This window comes from Saimiri boliviensis, chromosome 12 (genome assembly GCF_048565385.1).
Source record: "Saimiri boliviensis isolate mSaiBol1 chromosome 12, mSaiBol1.pri, whole genome shotgun sequence".
In the NCBI taxonomy this organism is placed as follows: Eukaryota; Metazoa; Chordata; class Mammalia; order Primates; family Cebidae; genus Saimiri; species Saimiri boliviensis.
This window is the reverse complement of record NC_133460.1, coordinates 43,122,089-43,144,694: the sequence shown is the minus strand read 5'-3', so window position 1 is coordinate 43,144,694 and position 22,606 is coordinate 43,122,089. Positions and strand designations below refer to the sequence as shown.

The 22,606-nt window shown below is 38.0% G+C and overlaps 1 protein-coding gene across 2 annotated transcripts in view; it reads right to left on the bottom strand.

Annotated features, from left to right (window-relative positions):
* The window catches only part of REEP3 (receptor accessory protein 3), a 108,024-nt gene that overhangs the window by 61,996 nt on the left and 23,422 nt on the right, over nt 1–22,606 (bottom strand). Inside the window, exon 1 of one of the 2 annotated variants that reach the window (XM_074382297.1) lies at nt 15,155–21,917. The exons of the other annotated variant lie outside the window; for it this stretch is intronic. The gene's annotated coding sequence lies outside the window, so the exon portion shown is untranslated. Of the gene's footprint in view, nt 1–15,154; nt 21,918–22,606 lie in introns of those variants that run through there. 2 annotated transcript variants of the gene reach the window in all.

Here is a 22,606-nt window from a genome sequence, read left to right as displayed (position 1 = left end):
TCACAATTAATGTGCCAGCATTGATTTTTGTTTATGAATTAAACTTTATACTTTATTCAGGTTTCCTTAGTTTTTGCCTAGTCTCCTTTTTCTGTTCCTAGGATAGCACATTACACTCAGCTGCCCTCTTAGCTTTTTTCGCTGTAAACTTCTCAGACTTTGTTTTTTAATACCTTGACAGCTTTCAGGAGTGCTGGTCAAGTATGTTGTAGGATGCTTCTCTATTGGAATTTGTTTGCTGTTCTCATGATTAGAGTGAGATACAGGTTTTCAAGAGAAAAATTATACAGGTTAAATGCAATTCTTATCACATTATACCAAGGACACAGTCTATCAACATGACCTATCACTGCTGTTAATCTTGACCACCATGCTGAAGTAGTGCTTTGTCAGATTTTGCTGTTACTCTTTTTTGTCCACTTTTAATGACTATATTATTTGGAACTAAGTCACTATGTACAACCCATGATTGAGTGGGGAGTTATTCTCTACACCTTGAGAGTGGAGTGTCTACATAAATTCCAAATAATTTAGTTGTAATTTTGCGTGGGAGACCTCTCTATTCTTCCCCAGTATCAGTATGGATTCATGGATATTTATTTTACACTTTGGGTTATAATTTAGTACTACTTTATTCTGTTGCTCAAAGTTTTGGCCATTGGGAGATTTTTTAGTTAGCTCCTATGTCCCTTTGACATATCTCTATCGTTGTGAGGGTTTTGAAGTACTTTGTTACTTTTTGGTACTAAGTGATGCTCTAGGCTCATCTTGTATACAATAGTCCCCTGTCATCTGCAATTTTGGTTTCTGCAGTTTCAGTTACCTGCCACCAACTTTAGTTTGAAACTATTAACTGGAAAATTCCAGACATAATTCATAGGTTTTAAATTGTACGCTATTCAGAGTACCATAATGAATTCATGTGTGATCCTGCTCCACCCCGCCCAGAATGGAAATCATCCCTTTGTCCAGTGTATCCCTGCTATATACGTTACCTGCCCTGTAGTCGCTTAGTCTAATAGCTGTTTTGATAATCAGCTTTAAAAAACATAGTTTCTATAGGCTGTGGTGCTACCTGTGATTTCAGGAATCCACAGGAATCTTGGAACATATTCCCCTCTGATAAAGGGGGACTGCTGTACTTTCTGCCCCATTCCTAGAATCAGCCATTTCTCCAAGAAGCTCCAATTCCTTTTTATTGGAGAACAGTATTTGAAACCAAGATCTGGGACCTAAGTGTGCTCATTGCTACTGGAATGTTGTTGATTCTAGGTCCTTCTTTGTCTATTTTATATGTTAATATTTTTATAGGTTATTGTTTTCTTTTGATTTAATTTATTAATTTTGCAGAAATGCATGCATATTATATTCATTTGCTAGGGCTACCCTGACAAAATACCACAGACTGGGTGGCTTCTACAACAGAAATTTGCTTTATCACAGTCCTGGAGGCTAGAAGCCCAAGATCAAAATCTTGGCAGACTTGCTTTCTTCTGAGGCCTCTTTCCTTGGCTTGTAGTCTTCCAGCTGTGTCCTCACATAATTGCCCCTCAGTCTGTGTGTGTGGCCTAATCTCTTCTTAGAAGGAAGCCAACCATATTGGATTAAGGCCCTCCCTAAAGACCTTACTTTAACTTAATCATCCCTTTAAAGAACTTATCTCCAAATGCAGTCACATTCTGATGTGCAGGGGGTTAGGACTTCAATATATGAATTTTGGGGAGACAGAATTCAGCCCATAACACATACATATTTGCGAACTTTTGGAGTAAATAAGTATTTGCATTTACATGGGCCTTTCTTACACTAGAACAAGTATTTGCATCTCTCCAAATTTTTAGTTCATTTATAGTTTGTTTACTGATTGACTGACTGATTGGTGCAGAGGGCAGTACATACCTGGTGGCTTCCATATTCATCTGTTTGAGGCTTATGTTAACAAGTCACAGGAAGAATACCAAATCTTCTTTTGTTGGGGATTTTATACTTACCAACTAGAAGCCACATCATTAACAATCTCTGCCTTAAGGCTAAGCGTGGTGGCTCATGCCTGTGATCTGAGCTCTTTGGGAAGCCGAGGCAGGCAGATTGCTTGAGGTTAGGAGTTGGAGACCAGCCTGGCAAACATGGTGAAACCCTGTCTCTACTAAAATACAAAAATTAGCCACGCATGGTGGCGTGTGCCTGTAATCCCAGCTACCTGGGAGGCTGAGGCAGGGAATCACTGGAACCCAGGAGGCGGAGGTTGCAGTGAGCTGAGATGGCACCACTGGCACTCCAGCCTGGGCGACAGAGCAAGACTCTGTCCCACCCCTCCACCCCCACCCCCCTGCAAGAAAAATTTCTGCCTTATTTAACAATACTACTTGTGGGCCGGGCGCGGTGGCTCAAGCCTATAATCCCAGCACTTTGGGAGGCCGAGGCGGGTGGATCACGAGGTCAAGAGATCGAGACCATCCTGGTCAACATGGTGAAACCCCGTCTCTACTAAAAATACAAAAATTAGCTGGGCATGGTGGCGCGTGCCTGTAATCCCAGCTACTCAGGAGGCTGAGGCAGGAGAATTGCCTGAACCCAGGAGGCGGAGGTTGCGGTGAGCCGACATCGCGCCATTGCACTCCAGCCTGGGTAACAAGAGCGAAACTCTGTCTCAAAAAAAAAAAAAAAAAAAAAATACTACTTGTGAATGTGACTTCACTAAAGTTCCAGCCCAGACTCTGGATACAGGATTTTTAGCTGTGCTACATAGCTTGGGCTTTTCAGTTTAACTTAGCAACCCCCACCATCCCTCCATGCACAGGGACTTTTCAGTTTAGAGACATCTAAGAAAACAACTAACTAGGGTATAAACAAACACAATTCCCAGGTCTGCTGTGTGTTTGTCCACATTGCTAACACCAGAAAAAATCCCAAAGTTATGTTTTACATATTCAAGCTAATTATTTTAATTCACTTTGTACTTCCCTTTAGAACATGGATTCAATCAAAGTATTATCTTCTGTATTCCTATACAATCTAGTACTATCAGATTTACATCCAACATGGGATTCTTCACTTTTACCATGGATGGGGCTTTGATACCTCCTTCCCCTGGTACAACATTCTTTCCGCCTGTAACCCAGTCCTGGTGGTTCTCCCTTGGTGAGAGTACATGCATTCATCCTCTTGTTTTATTTTCAGACTTGTGGCCAATAATACATTTGGGCTCATGCCATCTCATTAGACTTACTGAAGAGTTTCCCAACACATTCTTCTGTGTCCACTGTCAGATCAATGTTTCCAATATACCTGCAGTACTTCCTCACTTAAAGACTTCACTAGCAGGCCTCCTCACCTCTTGCTGGCCAGCCCCTCTGGGGGCGGCATCAGAACATAATTTGAAAAGCACTGCTTTATATAAACCATCTGTTCCAACATGGTTTCCTCAATATGCTTCTTGTATTTCTACTTCAGTCCTGGAGTGTCTGCTTTATGCCTGGATTGCCTCCCTCTTTTTCTTCCTCTTCTTTCTTCCCATTCTTTATACTCTTCCTTAATTAAAACACATATTTTTCTTCAAGATCCACCCTTCCTCCATAAACTTCTAAATTACCTCTATTTTGCATTTTTAGGAGAATTTGTCATAACTAGTCATTTTCCATTTAATATATTCAATTTTAGATTGCTTGACATATTTCTTAAATGTATGTAACTGGCTTCCAAAGTAGATCATTTTCTCTCGAATAGGAAGGATTTGGTGCTAGCTGATACCATACAAATATGTGCTTTGCCTTTATTTTTTTAACTTATTCTGTATTAAAGTGATTAAGTCAAACAAATAAATAGAATACCCTTAACACCTCTTTCTTGTAAGAGTAGAAAGTAGAAAACAATAAGGCATTTCATTTTGAACATGGGAAAGATTGAATGTCTTAGTGCATAGTGGGACATTTTTTAAGGACTGCTACTATTAATATAATTTATTACTGTTCCAATGTGAATATTACTGAGAATTTATTATTAATAACTGTAATATTTTCTAGGGTTTTGGGGGGCTTGTTTTCTTTAACACTGGGGTCTGCTGTAGATGTCTGCAGCCTGGGAGGTTGGGCATAAAGCCAAAGTATGAGCGCAGTGTGTAAAATCAAATAAAGTATATTTTACAAGGCCACCTACAAGATAAATGGAGGGCTTATAAAGGGAATATTTGCTATAAGTAAAATCCACTTATATTGAATATTGTTTCAGTTACAGAGACAGGAAGAAATAATTACTCCTTTCCTCTTTGCCTCATTTCCATCTAAAGAGGGAGAATTTTGTGAAAATAAGACATCCTTCACCCCCACTAATGTAAAGTTGATTTTTGAAATGTATGAACACTGGCTATGCTGAAAATCTGCACTATTTTAAGAAATAAAAAATAAAACCACTTATGGGAATGCAGTAGTGGGAGATGGACTTCGTATCATTTTCAGATATGGAAAATACTAAAAATACGTATTTTCTAGACAGATATTCAGACACAATTCATCCTTAACCAAAATTGTTTTAGAGAATTATAGCATGTTTGAAGGCAAGTCTCAAAAGCAACTAGTAAGAATGCTCTAAATACTGGAAGTAATGTCATCAAAGTACAGAAGTTATCAGAATCATTTTACAAAAACTGATCAAAACTTCTTTTTCTGATTCCGACCACAAAAACAGCTTACTGTAGAATTTTTAGATGTAGAAAATAATTAAGCGATTTTATAAAAATCATTTGTAATTTCACTACTGAATGAACTGTCTTTTTTATTAAAGATTTTTCCAATCATGACTTTTGTAAAATTTTTCACAAGTCTGATATATATCACTCTCAAATGCTTTAAGAAACCATTAAAAAGCATAAATAATAGTGTAATAACAAAACTGGTCAAGAGTTAATTTACCTCTTAACAGGTTACAAAGCACTAATATCAAGAATTTAAACTGTTTTAATCTATTCTTCTTGTCACTCTTTCAAAAAAGTATTATGGAAAATGAAAATATATAGAGACAAAATAGTATTAATATAATAAATCTCTATGTACCTATGACCTAATTTTAAGAATTATTAACAATGAGCCACTCTTTACCAAATTTTTTCTATATCTTTTAAGAATCATTACTTGTAAACATAATTAATGTATTTTAAAAACAATTTTTTTTTTTTGAGACGGAGTTTCGCTCTTATTACCCAGGCTGGAGTGCAATGGCGCGATCTCGGCTCACCGCAACCTCCGCCTCCTGGGTTCAGGCAATTCTTCTGCCTCAGCCTCCTGAGTAGCTGGGATTACAGGCACGTGCCACCATGCCCAGCTAATTTTTTTGTATTTTTAGTAGAGATGGGGTTTCACCATGTTGACCAGGATGGTCTCGATCTCTTGACCTCGTGATCCACTCGCCTCGGCCTCCCAAAGTGCTGGGATTACAGGCTTGAGCCACCGCGCCCGGCCAAAAACAATTAATATTTTATAACGTCATTAGAATATAATTTAAAACATAACACCTTAGAGCATATAGAGATGTTTTATCCTGCTGTTTCACTCAATGCCACGTTAACAGCATTTTCTTATATCTTTATTTTTTTAAAATATTATTTAACAATTACATGGCATAGCATTCTCTTACATGAATGAAAATCATTCAGATCCTTTCCTATATGTTTTCTATTTCAACTAATGCTATGAACAATCTTTCTATGATTATTAACAACAGCAATTACTTATTGATATTTCATAAGAGGCACAATGTTAAAGCACTTTACTTATATCGCATCATTTTCATAATAACAACTAGAGATAGGTGTTATTTTAAAAACCGTTTTACATATGCAAAGACTGAGGCTTAAAAAGGTAAGAAACTAGCCCAAGGTCATACTATTTCTAGGTCTGTCAGCTGCATTCAAAGCCAGGCACTCTCACTCCAGAATCCACACTTAGAATCTCTACTTCCTAATAATATTTTCCTAGAAGTGTAATAACTGGGTCAAAGGTCTGAAATTTTGAAGGTCTTCTGCCAAATTGCTCTTTAGAAGGGCAACGCCCATACATATTCTTACCAAGAATGTATGAAAATATCCATTTAAGGACTAATTTAAAAAAATGACAAAGTCAACAGATTAAAGTAAAAGAGTAGCTAACAGGCATTCTTTTCAAAAGATGAATTGTATTTCTAAGGTAATAAGGTACAGATTAGATCAATTATGCAGTGTATAAATCACTACTAAAACAGAAAAAAATCCATAAACATCATAGTAGTATGAATAGTTAATTTCTGAACTAGCTAAAATTTCCCCTGAAATTTTCTTTAGATTACAAATTCCCTCTTTAATATGATAAAAGAATTTAAATTGTAGTTTGTTGAAAATAAATATAACAAATAATTTATGGCTGATAATTAATCTACATATTACTTATATATAATATGACCACACTTACATAGGAATTACTTGACCAAATTCTCATTTCACTGCTTTCACAATCATGCTTCCAAACAACAACAACAAAAAATGTAATTAGTGTTCTATTAGACTAAGGGACAAAACACAACTCAGTAAGACTAGACATAGGCCAGGCGCGGTGGCTCAAGCCTGTAATCCCAGCACTTTGGGAGGCCGAGGCGGGTGGATCACGAGGTCGAGAGATCGAGACCACCCTGGTCAACATGGTGAAACCCCGTCTCTACTAAAAATACAAAAAACTAGCTGGGCATGGTGGCGCGTGCCTGTAATCCCAGCTACTTAGGAGGCTGAGTGAGGCAGGAGAATTGCCTGAGCCTAGGAGGCGGAGGTTGCGGTGAGCCAAGATCGCGCCATTGCACTCCCGCCTGGGTAAGAAGAGCGAAACTCTGTCTCAAAAAAAAAAAAAGACTAGACATGAACTAAAATTGGATTGTTAATATTAAACAAACAAAATAAACTAGAGGATCAAAATCGGAATGATGGAAGACATGTCCCAAGCTCATTAGAATGAATTAGTCACAATTAACACACACGCACACACACACATGCACAAATAATATACTTTCAAAAATCAATGCAAAATACAGCACTCCAGCTTCTTTTTCAAAAATTATTATTATTATTATTTTGAGACAGAGTCTTGCTCTGTCACCCAGGCTGGAGTGTAGTGGTGTGACCTTGGCTCTCTGCAACCTGGGTTCAAGCACCACAATGTCTGGCTAATTTATATATACATTTTTTTTGAGACAGAATTTTGCTTTTGTTGCCCAGGCTGTAGTGCAAGGGCGCGATCTAAGCTCACTGTAACCTCTGCCTCCCAGGTTCAAGCAATTCTCCTGTCTCAGCCTCCTAAGTAGCTGGGACTACAGGTACGTGCCACCACGCCCAGCTAATTTTTGTATTTTTAGTAGAGATGGAGTTTCACCACGTTGACCAGGATGGTCTTGATCTCTTGACCTTGTGATCTGCCCACCTTGGCCTCCCAGAGTGTTGGGATTACAGGCGTGAGCCACTGCGCCTGGCCTGTTTTTTTTTTTTTTTTTTTTTTTGAGATGGAGTCTCGCACTGTCGCCCAGGCAGGAGTGCGATGGCACGATCTCGGCCCACTGCAACCTCCACCTCCCGGGTTCACCCAATTCTCCTTCCTCAGCCTCATGAGTAGCTGGGATTACAGGCGCACACCACCAGCCTGGCTAATTTTTTGTATTTTTAGTAAAGACAGGGTTTTACTATGTTAGCCAGAATGGTCTTGAACTCCTGATCCACCCGCCTTGGCCTCCCAAAGTGCTTGGATTACAGGCATGAGCCATCACGCCTGGCCTAATTTTTGTGGTTTTTTGTGTGTGGGGGGTGTCTTGCCATGTTGGCCAAGCTGGTCTCGAACTCTTGGCCTCACGTGATCCACCTGTCTCGGCCTCCCAAAAGTGCTGGAATCTGAGGCGTGAACCACTGTGCCTGGCCTGCAGTCTCTTATCAAAGAGTATAAACTCCATTAGTAATCCAGTTTATACTAGAGATGCCATCTAAGACCAACAAAATTTACATAAGATGTCAAGTAGGGATGGCAAAGATGCAGAGGTTAACTGCACTATTCCCAATTCCTGTGATCAAGTCAGAAATTGCTAGGTATTCCCTACATTTGTTTCTGTTGACCCTGGTCTCAGAATTCTTGTCAAAATAGTACAATAGGCCAGGCGTAGTGGCTCACACCTGTAATCCCAGTACTTTCGGAGGCCGAGGTGGGCGGACCACAAGGTCAGGAGATTGAAACCATCCTGGCCAACATGGTGAAACCCCCTCTCTACTAAAAAGTACAAAAATTAGCTGGGTGTGGTGGTGCGTGCCTGTAGTACCAGCTACTCAGGAGGCTGAAGCAGGAGAATTGCTTGAACCCAGGAGGCAGAGGTTGCAGTGAGCTGAGATTGCACCACTGTGCTCTAGCCTGGTGACAGAGCAAGACTCTGCCTCAGAAAAAAAAAAACAAAAAACAGCACCATAACCTCATGCTATCCAAGGACAGGAGTTAGGTAAACCTCTCTGTCATCTTTTGCCAACATTATTCTAAACCTTTATTCCCCTAGGTGATGTCATTCTAATTTGATCACTAAGTTATATTCCTAATCTATTGCATCTATCTCCTTTGGGGGAAAGTAATACTACATTCTTGATTTTTTAGGTATATTATAATAATCTGCTCTATAAAATTCAAAGTAGCAGAGAAATATGGCACTATTTTATTAGTCAGTATCCCTATATATGAAATTTCATGTGAGAGATTTACTCTGAAATTCAGTACAATGCAATGCTTAGCTTTCTTTGAGAAATTGATGCCTTTCCTTCTATCTGAAAAGAATTATATTATTCCTCTGTTTCCCTCCATGGGTTGCCAGGAAGCTCAGAATCAAATCTGTTGTTCTACTATATCAACAATTGTGCTCCTCCGAATTGGCATATTTATATTTGTACTCACCAAATTTTAATTTTCTTTGATTGCTATTTTTTTGTAGTCTCAATTCTCTTATTTTTCTTTATAATTTAACATATCCATTTGGTAAAAAAAAAAATCTCAAATCATTTGAAAGAGCACAACAGAGCAAAAACAGTTAATTGACCACAAAATGCAGCTCTATGGTGCCAGGCAAACCAAGAAAAGATTGGTCCCTAACCCAGCAACACATCAAAATCACCTGGAGAGCTGCTTCTTTGTTGTTCATAAATTTAACATAGGTAATTAATTTAAACAATAGAATAAGGAAGAAAACACTAAGCAAAAATCTCCCATTTTGAAACAGTGACATTTCCCAAAGATAAGCATGGAAACAGTTTCTTTGGTATCCTAACAGTAAAATACGTTATACATATAAAATTTATTAAAAACAAAGGTAAATAGTAAAAAACTCATTATTTTCTAATTATTCCTAATTATTTTAAATTTTACTATGCTCTTCAAGTTCTGTACATCTACTCTATTTGTGTGGTAGAAATACTAAGTGTGCTGTGTGCATTTCTTTCCAGCTCAACATTTAGTGAGGTCACCTTGGGAGCTTGAACTAGGCTATTGTAGGGAGTATTTTACATCATAGAAATTAGCAAATGGTATGAATCAGTCCTCTTTCCCTCAGTTGTCAAGCATTACCGGCACACCACTGCCTACATGGGTTTTAGCCAAGGGAAACTATAGTATGTTTTTATTGGGAGGACAATGGGACACTATAACAGGAAGAATTCACAGAATTTACTGAAATTAAAAAGGCAGCCCATTATAACAACCAAGTTTTCTGGCTTGATACTGGGATCAAAAAAAAGAAGCAAACAAAAACAAAACAAAACCCCCACCAATTTAAAAAATGGTTTCGTGCAAAATTAAGAAAGAGGGCAAATTTTTCTGTCATTTATAATAGTTCATCCAATTCTGTTTGAATATTAGTTCTCTAATATTAATACAGACTGTAGCAAATTTAAAAAATAGAATCAGAATCTTAATCTCAATGAAGAATCCCAGAAATAGTCTATTTTGTAACAATGGTTTTCTGGTTTTTTTCAAGGTAGTATTTTTCCCTGAGAAGGAATGTTTCTTAGGAGCTTCATAAATAAAGAGATAAATGCAATTAACAGGTTCATAAGACAACTTAATTTCACTGATCGTAGAATCCTCTGATGAATTCTCAACCCTTGAGAATTATTTGAAAAGCACTCCTTACAAATTGTTCAGTAGTTCCCAAACTTGTCTGTGTAAGAATGAACTGGGAAGGAGGATTTTTGGCAGTAGGGCCTAAGGATCCGAATTTCTAAATTCTGCATCTTCAAACAAAGCAGTGTGTGACAATATTATGCTTACTTTGGTGTTGGGTTAAAACTGATTATGATTAAGCAATATGCTGTCAGTACAGTAAACTGGTTTCAGTCTTAACTGGATTTTTAAAAGTAATGTGAAAGTGATTATAGGTTATCTTGACCTTTGCTATACTCTATCCTTCACTTAGATGCAAAAATAAGTGTAAGACATCATGATAAAAGAGAGAGTTATAAAGAGTAAAATTAAAATGACAACAATTTAATATATCTTTCTTCTTTTTTTTTTCTTTTTTTGAGACGGAGTCTCACTCTATCGCCAGGCTAGAATACAGTGGCGTGATCCCGACTCACTGCAATTTGTTTTCCGGTTCTGCAATTTCTGTTTTCCGGTTTCACGCAATTCTCCTGCCTCAGCCTCCTGAGTAGCTGGGACTACAGGCACACACCACCATGCGCGGCTAATTTTTTTGTATTTTTAGTAGAGAAGGGGTTTCACCATGTTGGCCAGGATGGTCTCGATCTCTTGACCTCGTGATCCACCGGCCTCGGCCTCCTGAAGTGCTGGGATTATAGGCGTGAGCCATCACACCCGGCCAATATATCTTTCAAAATAATAAATTAGTTCCTGCTTAAGACCAAATGGTTATAAGTAGTGCAAAGTCTAGTGATAACCAAGGTACTTGTGTACATTGTCCCTGTGATAAACTTTCTACATGAGTTTTTCTGCCACTGCAGCCATCAGGTAGCAAAAGTTCATGCATGATCACTGCCAAAATAATATGTAACTTTCATCTTATACAAATTTTAAGATAAAGAAATTTGTTGCTAAAAATCCCTGCTGGTAGAGAATTCCCATTTAGTAAAACAATGGCTAAGTGGCTAAAGCTTAAAGGAAAACATAAAAATCACATACAAGAAGAAAGGGTCAAATCCATGGGAAAAACATCCCCAAATCCTGAATTCTATAACCAAAGGTCCACATTTAAAACCATGAAGGAGAGAAAAAGACAGCGGAAATTCCTTTGAAAGACTTATATATGTTTTTCATAATAGTCATCAAAAGCTATGAAGCTTGGAATTTTCATGTTACAGCTAAACTTAGCTAAACTGGAGCTACACTTCTAATTTTACTCCAGAGCCTATAATTTCTACTCTAAAAGTAAAGGTAAAGATAAAACTAGAGGGGGAAAAAAAAACCACAGCAATTCAGACTCACTTCCTCATCTCCTCACTCTCTCCCCACTAGCCATGCCCCACTACAACCACAAGGGCCTACTATGTGGTAGACCCTAACAAAAAAAATATTTAGAAGAATGCTGAACTTAGAATAGAGTACACTGTAGAACCAAGGGCTACAGACCCTTGAAGCACTCCAGTAACTCAGCATCCTATGGGTAGAGTACCACAGAAAGGTTCACATAGCTGAAAGCCATGGTTCCTACAATCTGCAGGACTCCACAGTTTTCAAGCTGCAAGTTTTCCATCCTGATTGTCACTATACATAAAAAATTCATAGGCAAGGTAGGTGCAACTGTTCTAGTTCTACAGATGATAAAAGTAAGGCTCAGAGAGATTAAGGATCTTATGAATTAGGAACCTAGCAAGTTTTAAAGCCAAAACATAGAACTTCTAATTTGAAGACCTGTGCTCTTTCCTCTGTATCAAAAAACTCTCCTCAAACAAAACTTGTATTTCATACAATGTATAGCTCATAGCAGACAGTTCAGTGATGTTAACATTCTGAGGTGCTCTAAATAATCATAATTCCACAGATATACTACTGTCATATATAAAAAAGATACCTGAGACCCATTTTCTGATTGTACACTAAGTCTACATAAAGGAATATCCATGTTTTTAATCAACACTCATCATACTCTAAGCCCTATCAATCGATTACTCAACATCTGACCAACTCCTGATTCCCGAGTAACTCTTGATTCAGAGGCGTTGTTTACTTTAGCCTCTTAAGCACAGGATGTGTAAAACTCGAACTTACCATTAGCCCCACTGACTTGAAGATAATGTCAAAGTTCAACTGCAATCTAAAGTTTTTTTAAAAAGCTTCTGGTGAAGAAAAATCACATACAAACAATTGTGAAAACATTGCAAAAATTTTCCTCTCTTAAAATACATCCCTCTTTACAAATTAAAAGAAGATGAATAAGGAAAGCCATAAACACAAATTCTACCCTGTTCTGTGCAGTTCATTCAGTATCACATGACCACAAAGTGAACTTCTCTAAACTGAACTCAGATATAAAATTCTGGCCAAGCCCTCCCATAGAACATTTATACCTAATGTGCAGTCTAAGATACAGTCACCTACAGGCATTTCACCAACGAGCACGAAAAACGCTTCACCAGGTAAATTTAATATTTTGCTTTCAAACAATCTTTTAAGTCTCCATTAAACAATAACAGGTATCACTGATGGCATACTACATGTCAAGGTGCTGTGTTTTTCTATCTCTAGGGATACATTAGTGAACTCTCTATTGCTTTTTAATTAAAATTAAATTTGAGATGATTTGGAAACTAAAACATTCTATTTTCATATTTCTTAAACCACTTCCCTCATTCCATTTATTCAAATCAATCTAACAACTCCAGCATCTCCAACTCAGTAATACTTTTGCCACGCCACTCCCTATAGCTAGAATAATCTTGCTCTTCATCTGAGCTCTCTTCCTCTCAGAGCCACCCGGCCTGTTTACTGTCTTTCACTAATGAGCGTTTACTGTCTTTCACTAATGAGCGTTTAAAAAAAAAAGGGTTTGGTTTTCTTATTTTGTAAAGCAAGCAAACAATAACAGAAATTATATTCCAGGCCGGGCGCAGTGGCTCAAGCCTGTAATCCCAGCACTTTGGGAGGTCGAGGTGGGTGGATCACGAGGTCAAGAGATCGAGACCATCCTGGTCAACATGGTGAAACCCCGTCTCTACTAAAAATACAAAACATTAGCTGGGCATGGTGGCGTGTGCCTGTAATCCCAGCTACTCAGGAGGCTGAGGCAGGAGGAGAACTGCCTGAACCCGGGAGGCGGAGGTTGCCGTGAGCTGAGATCGCACCATTGCACTCCAGCCTGGGTAACAAGAGCGAAACTCTGTCTCAAAAAAAAAAAAAAAAAAAAAAAGAAATTATATTCCAGAATTGACAACCAGAATATAAAAATTAAGCCACTGTAAAAGCATTTATGAATATTTTCCATGTTCTTTTGAGATGATCAACTGACAAAGAGAATGTCTAGGTAATTTCCTACTACAAGGAAATCAGAGAGATGGGAACTTTATTTCTATCTGGGACAACCTGATAGAAAAAGAAACAAATATGTGCCACAAGAACTACACCACTATCTAATTTAATTCTGATATCAGTAATTACAGCACAAAACCAGCAGGCTGAGTGCCAGGCACTAGCAAGCCCCTGTGTCTTAACATCACTCAAAGACAATCTGGGATGACTATACTTGAGAAATGGTATAGTCTCCACCAATCCTAACTTTGCTACTTTTTTCCTCCCTCAAGAAATATAGTACAAGTGACCAAATGAAGGGCAATCCATCTATCAACTGAAAAGAAGGGGTGCTAAAATTCCTCATCATGAGGGGATGGTTCTCTTTAGGGACAATAAAGAGATGACAATAAAATGCAATACTATTTGATTGGATTCTGCAGTAAAAACAATAAATATGTAGCTAAACAAGGGACTACCTGGGCAACTTGAGTATTTTGGATATGAACTACTTTTGGTATTAAGAGTTTATCAGCCGGGTGCGGTGGCTCAAGCCTGTAATCCCAGCACTTTGGGAGGCCGAGGCGGGTGGATCACGAGGTCAAGAGATCGAGACCATCCTGGTCAACATGGTGAAACCCCGTCTCTACTAAAAATACAAAAAATTAGCTGGGCATGGTGGTGCATGCCTGTAATCCCAGCTACTCAGGAGGCTGAGGCAGGAGAATTGCCTGAACCCAGGAGGCGGAGGTTGCGGCGAGCCGAGATCGCGCCATTGCACTCCAGCCTGGGTAACAAGAGTGAAACTCCGTCTCAAAAAAAAAAAAAAAAACTTTTTAGAGACAAGATCTTACAATGTTTTCCAGACTGGTCTCAATCTCTTGACCTCGTGATCCACCCGCCTCAGTCCCCCAAAGTGCTGGGATTACAGGCTTGAGCCACCGCTTGTTTTGTTTTTTGAAACGGAGTTTCGCTCTTGTTACCCAGGCTGGAGTGCAATGGCGCGATCTCGGCTCACCACAACCTCCGCCTCCTGGGTTCGGGCAATTCTCCTGCCTCAGCCTCCTGAGTAGCTGGGATTACAGGCATGCACCACCATGCCCAGCTAATTTTTTGTATTTTTAGTAGAGACGGGGTTTCACCATGTTGACCAGGATGGTCTCGATCTCTTGACCTCGTGATCCACCCGCCTCGGCCTCCCAAAGTGCTGGGATTACAGGCTTGAGCCACAGCGCCCAGCCTGTTACATTTCTTAAGTGATATTTGTCTTGTGACTATATAAGATAGTGACTTACTTAGGAGATATAATAATTAAGACTGAAATGCCATGATATTAGCAACTTACTTCTTTAAAATAAAATTTTAATTTTAGAACAGTTTTGCAGAAAAATTGTGAACATAGTACTGATAGTTCCTATAAACTTTGCACCCAATTTCTCTTATTCTTAAAATTTTACATTGGTATGATACATTTGTCACAACTAATAAACTACTAATAATATATCATTATTAATTAAAATCCATACTTTATCCAGATTTATCTGGTTTTTCCTAATTTCTTTTCCAGGATCCTATCTGGGATCCCATCCATTTGCCACAGTATGTTTACTCATCATGTTTTCCCAGACTCCTCAGAAAGTTTCTCAAGCCTGACTTCTGATTACCTTGACAGTTTTCAGGAGTACTACTTAAGTATTTTTTAGAATGTCCTTCAATTAGGGACACTTGTCTGAAGTTTTTCTCAAGATTAGACTCAGGTCATCGGTTTTTGAGAGGATTTTCACAAAGATTGTGTGTCATTTTTGTGATATTCTCTTTTTCTCCTGTGAAAAACAGAAGAAATATTATATTTCACTATATATCAAGATGTACATCCTATCAACATAGCATCACTGATGATGTTAACTTGGATCACCTGGCTGAGGTGATATGTCAGGCAAAGTTACTGACACCCCTTCCCAGCTTCACATACCATGTTTTTTGGCAGGAAGTCACTACGCACAGCTTATACTTAAGGAGTGGAGAATGATGCTCCATTTCCTTGAAGGCAGAGTATCTACATAAATTATTTGGGTTCTTCTGCAAGGAGATTTATCTATTCTCCTGTAAATTCATTTATTTATATCAGTATGGACTCATGATATGTATTTTATGCTTTGGCTGATATAATCCAATATTACTTTATTTTGCTGCTCAAATTATTCCAGATCTCCTTGGGATCTTTCTCAATTGGCTCCTGAGTCCCTACAACATACCTACATTGTTCTTATTTTGTTTGAGCACTTCTTTACTTTCTGGCACTACAAAACATTGCAGACTCATCATGTGTATTTCTTGCCTATTCCTAGAATCAACTACGTCTCCAAGGAGCCTTTGTTCCTTTTATTGGAAAATGGTATTTGAAACCAAGATGTGGACATAAGCTGTTCTTGTGCTACCACAGTGCTGTTGATTCTAGGTCCTTTTTTGTCTGTTTTATATGTTAATTGTAATTTTTATAGATTATTGTTACCTTTTGGTTTTGTTTATGAATTTTGCTGAAATGTATATATTGTATATCTGTGAACCTTTATATTAAACTGCTTGCATTTATATTAAAATTTTCCTACATTGAGAGCAAGCAAATACCTGAATCTCTATATTAATTTTTAGTTCATTTATAGCTTATTTATTTTCTTCTGATGGGGAGGACAGTATACACTAACTGACCTCCTTACCCCTCACATCCTTATCCTTCCTTAACCCTGAGTTCTGGGTTTGTGGCTTATCGGGGCCAAGAAAGTGTACAAACTCTTCCTCTGTTGGGGATTCTATCCTTACCAAATCTCTGCCATCCTTAACAATACTATCCTGTGAATGCTACCTCACGAGAAGCGCCAACTCCTAGTCTCTGGATATGGGATATTTAGCTGTGGCACAGTGCTTGGGGCTTTTTAATTTAACTGATCCCCACCTCCACCTAAACTTAGAAATTTAGAGATTTCTAAGAAGACAACTAACCTTAAGAACTGAGTTGTAAATAAGAATTCCCGGGTCTGCTGTGTGTTCATCCACAATGCTGAAACTAGATACAATCCCATAGTTAGCCATCATAGTTATATTTGACATAATGCAAGTTAATTATTTTAATTCACTATGTAATTCCCTTTAGAACTTGGATGCAATCAAAGTATTAGCTTCTATATTCCCAATCTAGTACCATCAGATTTACATTCAACATGGGATTCTTCTCTTCTAACATGGATGGGGCTTTGATACCTCCTTCCTTTGGTACTACATTCCTCCCATCTGTAACCCAGTCCTGGTGGTTCTCCCTTGATGAGATAGAGTACCTACATCCATCCTCTTGTTTTATTTTCAGACTCATGGCCAATAATATATTTGGGCTCATGGCATCTCTTCAGATTTACTGAAGGGTTTCCCAGCACATTCCTCTGTGTCCACTGTCAGAGCAATCTTTCTAATATACCTGGAGCACTGACTCACTTAAAGACTTCACTAGCTGGCTTCCTCACCCCTTGCTGGCCAGCCCATGTGGGAGCGCAACAGAACATAATTTGAAAAGCACTGCTTTATATAAACCATCTGTTCCAACATGGTTTCCTCAATATGCCTCTTGTATTTCTACTTCAATCCTAGATTATGATTTTTAGCTGGAATGCCTTCTCCCTCCTTAACTTTCCTCTTCCTCACGTGGATCATTCTAGCTTCCTCCCTCTTGTTATCTATAACCTAACATTCCAACAATGAGAAACATTTATTTAATTGTTCAATTGCAGTAAACATATATAGTGGTTTCAAAATTGTTAACCATACATATTTATGGCATAAAACTTTGTCAACTACAATAGCATCATGTACGGATCTTTTTGAGTTTAGTCTCATAGACTCCAATCTAAAGTTACTTAGATCAGCAGATTTTCTCTCTATTCCCTTCAACAATGTCACCCATACTGGAGTGCAGTGGTGTCATCACAGCTTACTGCAGCCTCATACTCTGGGCTCAAGGGATCTTCCTGCCTCAGCTTCCTGAGCAGTTAGGACAACAGGCAAGCGCCACCATGCCTAGTTAACTTTTTAATTTTTTATAAAGATGGGGTCTCACTCTGTTATCCAGGCTGGTCTCCAACCCCTGGGCTCAAGTCATCCACGAGACTTGGCTTCTGAAAGTGTTGAGATTACAGGTGTGAGCCACCACACCTGGCTGTTCCATCTTTCTTTCTCTCTCTCCCCAATCCACACACTTGCCTTCTATGGAATAATTGAGACACAGTTTTTTTTTCTCCTTAAAATTCCTTTCATATATACATAGTTCTTTGTTTCTTTGGTTTTTAGCTTTATGCTATTAGACTACCTACATTGGGTCAGTCCTTTTAGCCTAACATACTCCATGAGAACATGAAAACCAAAATGTCAAGGTCATCAGGTTTCAGGAAATGTCCTTAAGTGAAAGCTGGCTCTAGTGCTCTGTTTACCTTTCTGGGCTTTTGTCCTCTGAGCTAGCTGTACTTTTTAATAAACTCAATGGTACATTAAAAAAACAAAACAGAAACAAAAATACCTCAAAAGGCACTTATTTTGGCTGTTAAAAGAGATCATCATCAAACATTTCCAGTTGTGAAAACTTATACAGTAGTATATATTCTTTATACAACATTCTTTGGTTCTAAAGTTTTTGGTTGACCATGTTGTCAAGTAGTATTGCTTCTCATTTTTGTTATACAAAAAGTTGTGGTCTGAATTGCTTCCCTGACTGGTGCATTGAAAAAGTGTAATTAAATAAATATTTTAGCTTTTTTTTTTTCTTCCAATGGGAAGGCCATCACAGTTATATTTTATTCGTTTTGCCGAAAATAAAACCCTAAAACCTGGTCTTTAAATTTTCAGTAGCTTTGTTCTAAAAAAGAACAATCAGAAATATCCATAAGGTAAAAGAAAATCAGTTTCTCATTAAGCATTTCTGGGAATAGAGGAAATAAAACAGAGAGATACAGGAGTTCTCTATACTTGACATGAATTATGTAAATTAATCACCTAAACTACCGCTTATGCAGGAGAGTATCTAATATTCTTTGATGCTTATGGTAAAAAAGCTTTTCTTTAAATGGTAATTGCATGTTTAAGAATAGATTTTTTTTCTTTAAATGTACCATCATTCAATTTTTAGGCCAAATTTGAACAATCTCAATTTCTATTCAACCCTAAAGATTTAATAGTACAAAATAAAAACTCAGGAAGCTCTAATTCTTTTCCCAAAGATAGATAAAGAGAATAGAAATGTGGTTCAGCATTACATAATGTTGCCACCCACTCCAGAAACAGAAATGAGTGCCTAGCAACAGTAAAGGGTCATCTCAGGAGAGTGCTGATTGCTCATTGGAGCATTCTAAACACAGATGCTTTTCTATCCTTATCACTTCCAGTCCCCACTGAACACATGCTGGTTACCTTGGATCCCAGTGCCATGTCATGAAAACCTTTTTCTTATGACAATCAGTAAGTGACACTCAGGGCAGCCCCTACCTTTAGGTTACATTCTTGAGGGAAAAATGTCAAAATAGATTTCGAAACATTAGAACAAAATAGGCATTCTTGGCACAGAATTGTCTTGGTGTTCTTCTTCCCTGGTGATATTTCTCTTAAAATATGAATTGTTAGTTTTTGTACTGGTATTTTTCTTATCTCATTCTCCATTCCACAGGTTTTAGCTGCAAGGCTGACACATCCAACTTTTAATAAAGAGGTTATGCATGAGCATGAGTGTGCCCAATATTATTTGATGCATATGGTAGAAGAGCTTTTCTTAAAATAGTAATCTCATGTTCAAGAATAAATTTTTATTCTCTTTAAACATGCAACCATTCACATTTTAGGCTAAATTTGAACAATCTTGATTCCTATGTGATCCTAAAGGTGTGGTGGTACAAATAAAGGCCCAGGAAACTCTAGTTCTTTCCCCAAAGATATAAAAGGATAGAAATGTGGTCCAGCATTATATAATGTTGTCACCACTCCAGGAAAAGAAGTGAGAGCACGTTTTCCTATGTTTCTTGGCTATTTGCATGCACCCCACCCCTTTTTTGGTGTGAAGTACCTTGACCATTTTTCTTTCTATATTCTTAATATGAGCTATTTCTTGCCTTTACATGTTATTTTCTCCCATTCTGGCTTCTTTTTTCACTCTCAATGTTGTCTTTGATGAAGAGAAGTGCTTAATTTTAGTGTTTTCCAATTTGTCATTATCTGTCTTTTCCTTTATGACTAATGCTTTTCTGTGTCATGTTTAAGATTGTTTTTGCTTATCTTAAAGTCATGAAGAATTTTTCTACATTATCTTTAAGAATTATTATTGTTTTATTTTTATCTGTATTGTTTTATTGTTTTATTTTTATCTGTAAGCCAATTGGAATTTATTTTTTGTGTTTGGTCTGAGACGGGACTATGATTCTGCAAGTGATGGATATCCAATTTGACACAAAACCATAATTGAGAATAGCAATCTTTCCCCACTGCTGTGTAGTGCTAACTTTGTGATAAGACAAATGACTATATATATATGGGTCACTTTCTAGATGCTATGCTTTTTATTGATCTATGTGTTCATCCTTGACCCAATATCATGTTGTCATAATTACTGTAGCATAATCCGATATAAGTAACTTATCCCACTACTAGTATCTGTAAAGCATCCCAGTATTTTGTTCTTTGCTCTCCTACTTCAAGACTGTCTTGACTATTCTTGGCTCTCCACATTTCTATGCACATTTTATAAATAACTTGTCCATTTTCTTCCCTTCTCCAGGTATACTTATTCCATACTTCATGAACTCATGAGGTTTCTTCACTTTGAATATTCACAGCCAATCTGTCAAACAATCCTATGGGTTCTATCTTTAAAATGAATTTATTATCTGACCACTGCTACCAGCCTGGTCCAAGTTACCACCCACTACTCACTGCTACTCATTGGTTTATTAATACAGTCTCTTAACTGGTTTCCAAGCTTCCAACTTTGCTTTGACACAGGCTGTTCTCCTTAGTAGAGCTTTTAAAACATAAAATCTGAAAATGTCACTTCTCTGCTCAGAACCCTCCAATGGCTTCCCACCTCATTCAGAGTCAGTTCCAGTGTCTTTAACAATGGCCTACACCTCTGGTCACACTACTTTGCTCCAGCCACAATTACCTTCATGTGCTGAGTACAGCCCTGTCTTAGGGTTTATACTTGGTTGGCTTCCTTCCTGGGATGCTCTTCCCCAGAATCCGTGTGGCTAATGCCTTCACCTTTAATTATTTGTTCAAATATCCACTTCTCAGAGGCTTTCCCCAAGTACCCTATTTTAAATTGCTAGGTACCCCAGAGACTAAATGAAAATTTGATTCTAAACAAAATGTTTTACCTTTCAACAGAAATATAACACCATAAAGAAGTTGAGGCCAGGCATGGTGGCTCATGCCTGTAATCCCAGCACTTTGGAAAGCTGAGGTGGGTGGATCACGAGGCCAGGAGTTCCAGACCAGCCTGATGAACATGGTGAAACCCCATCTCTACTAAAAATACAAAAATTAGCCAGGTGTGGTGGCATGTGCCTGTAGTTCTAGCTACTTGGGAGGCTGAGGCTAAAGAATCACTTGAACCTGGGAGGCAGAGATTGTAGTAAGCTGAGATTGTACCACTGCACTCCAGCCTGGTAGAGTGAGACCCTGTCTCAAATAAAAATTTAAAAAGTTGAAGTGTTCTATAATGGTGTAGGATGACTATAGTTACAGTAATATACAGTTTCAAATAGGTAGAACTAGAATATTGAATATTCCCAGCACAAAGAAATGGTAAACATTTGAGCTGCCGGGTAGGGTGATTATATTGATCTGTTCACTGTATATGCATTGAAACATATAAATATGTACATTATGTAAGTTTTAAAAATTAAATTTAAAACAAAGAAACAATTACCCATAGTAACCACAAACAATTTTGAAAAGCAAAGTTTTTCATTTGCTTCAAATAGCTAATTGTCTTCTTTGTATTTATTAAAAAATAAGATAGCCACAGAAATTAATCTAACCACAATAAATACCACAGAGTTGCAGATGACTTTTTCTGCTGGTTATAGAAATCACTGTTCCTTTGTTTTCTATTTTTCATTTTTAATGTATGGAGAAGAGCTATGTAAATCAAATAGTTTTTGCTTTGGTGACATTTTACTAATCCCTGATGCATATACATACGGGGAGAATTGGGTTGTGTTCTCAAAATCTTAACATAGGGTTTTTTTTCCCAATAGCAGTTTTACCAAATGTTACTTTAAATATTTACTACATATTAGCCGGGCGCGGTGGCTCAAGCCTGTAATCCCAGCACTTTGGGAGGCCGAGGCGGGTGGATCACGAGGTCGAGAAATCAAGACCATCCTGGTCAACATGGTGAAACCCCGTCTCTACTAAAAATACAAAAAACTAGCTGGGCGTGGTGGCGCGTGCCTGTAATCCCAGCTACTTAGGAGGCTGAGGCCGGAAAATTGCCTGAGCCCAGGAGGCGGAGGCTGCGGTGAGCCAAGATCGCGCCATTGCACTCCAGCCTGGGTAATAAGAGCGAAACTCCGTCTCAAAAAAAAAAAAAAAAAAAAAATTTACTACATATTATCCATAATAGAAAATATATGTAATATATATGCAAGTTATGAAATCTAACAACAAAATGAACACATGCAATCCAGTAACCAAATTAAAACGAAAGTACTGCCATAATATCCCATCTACTTCTGTGTGCCTTCCCTGTCTAAAGTGCTCTATTCACCTTTTCCCCAACAGCACACTTGATGTTCTTTAAGCTCATCATTCCTTCTCTAAACCTTTTCTTCCTCTCATGTTTGACACCTCCCACTCAAAGATCCAAGCCAGAATTCTGAAACTCCTTCTTCCTCCTCACACTCAATTGTTAAGTTTTCCCACCTCCCCTAAATCTCTTTCCTATCTGTTCCCATGTCCCAAATACTTATTTCAGCCTTAATTCTGACCTTATATTTCATGGGGACTGTCTGCCTTCATTGACTTTTCTTACCTCCCCGTTAATATCAATCATCACTTAAAATCTTTGAACAGCTTTTCCTTGCTTT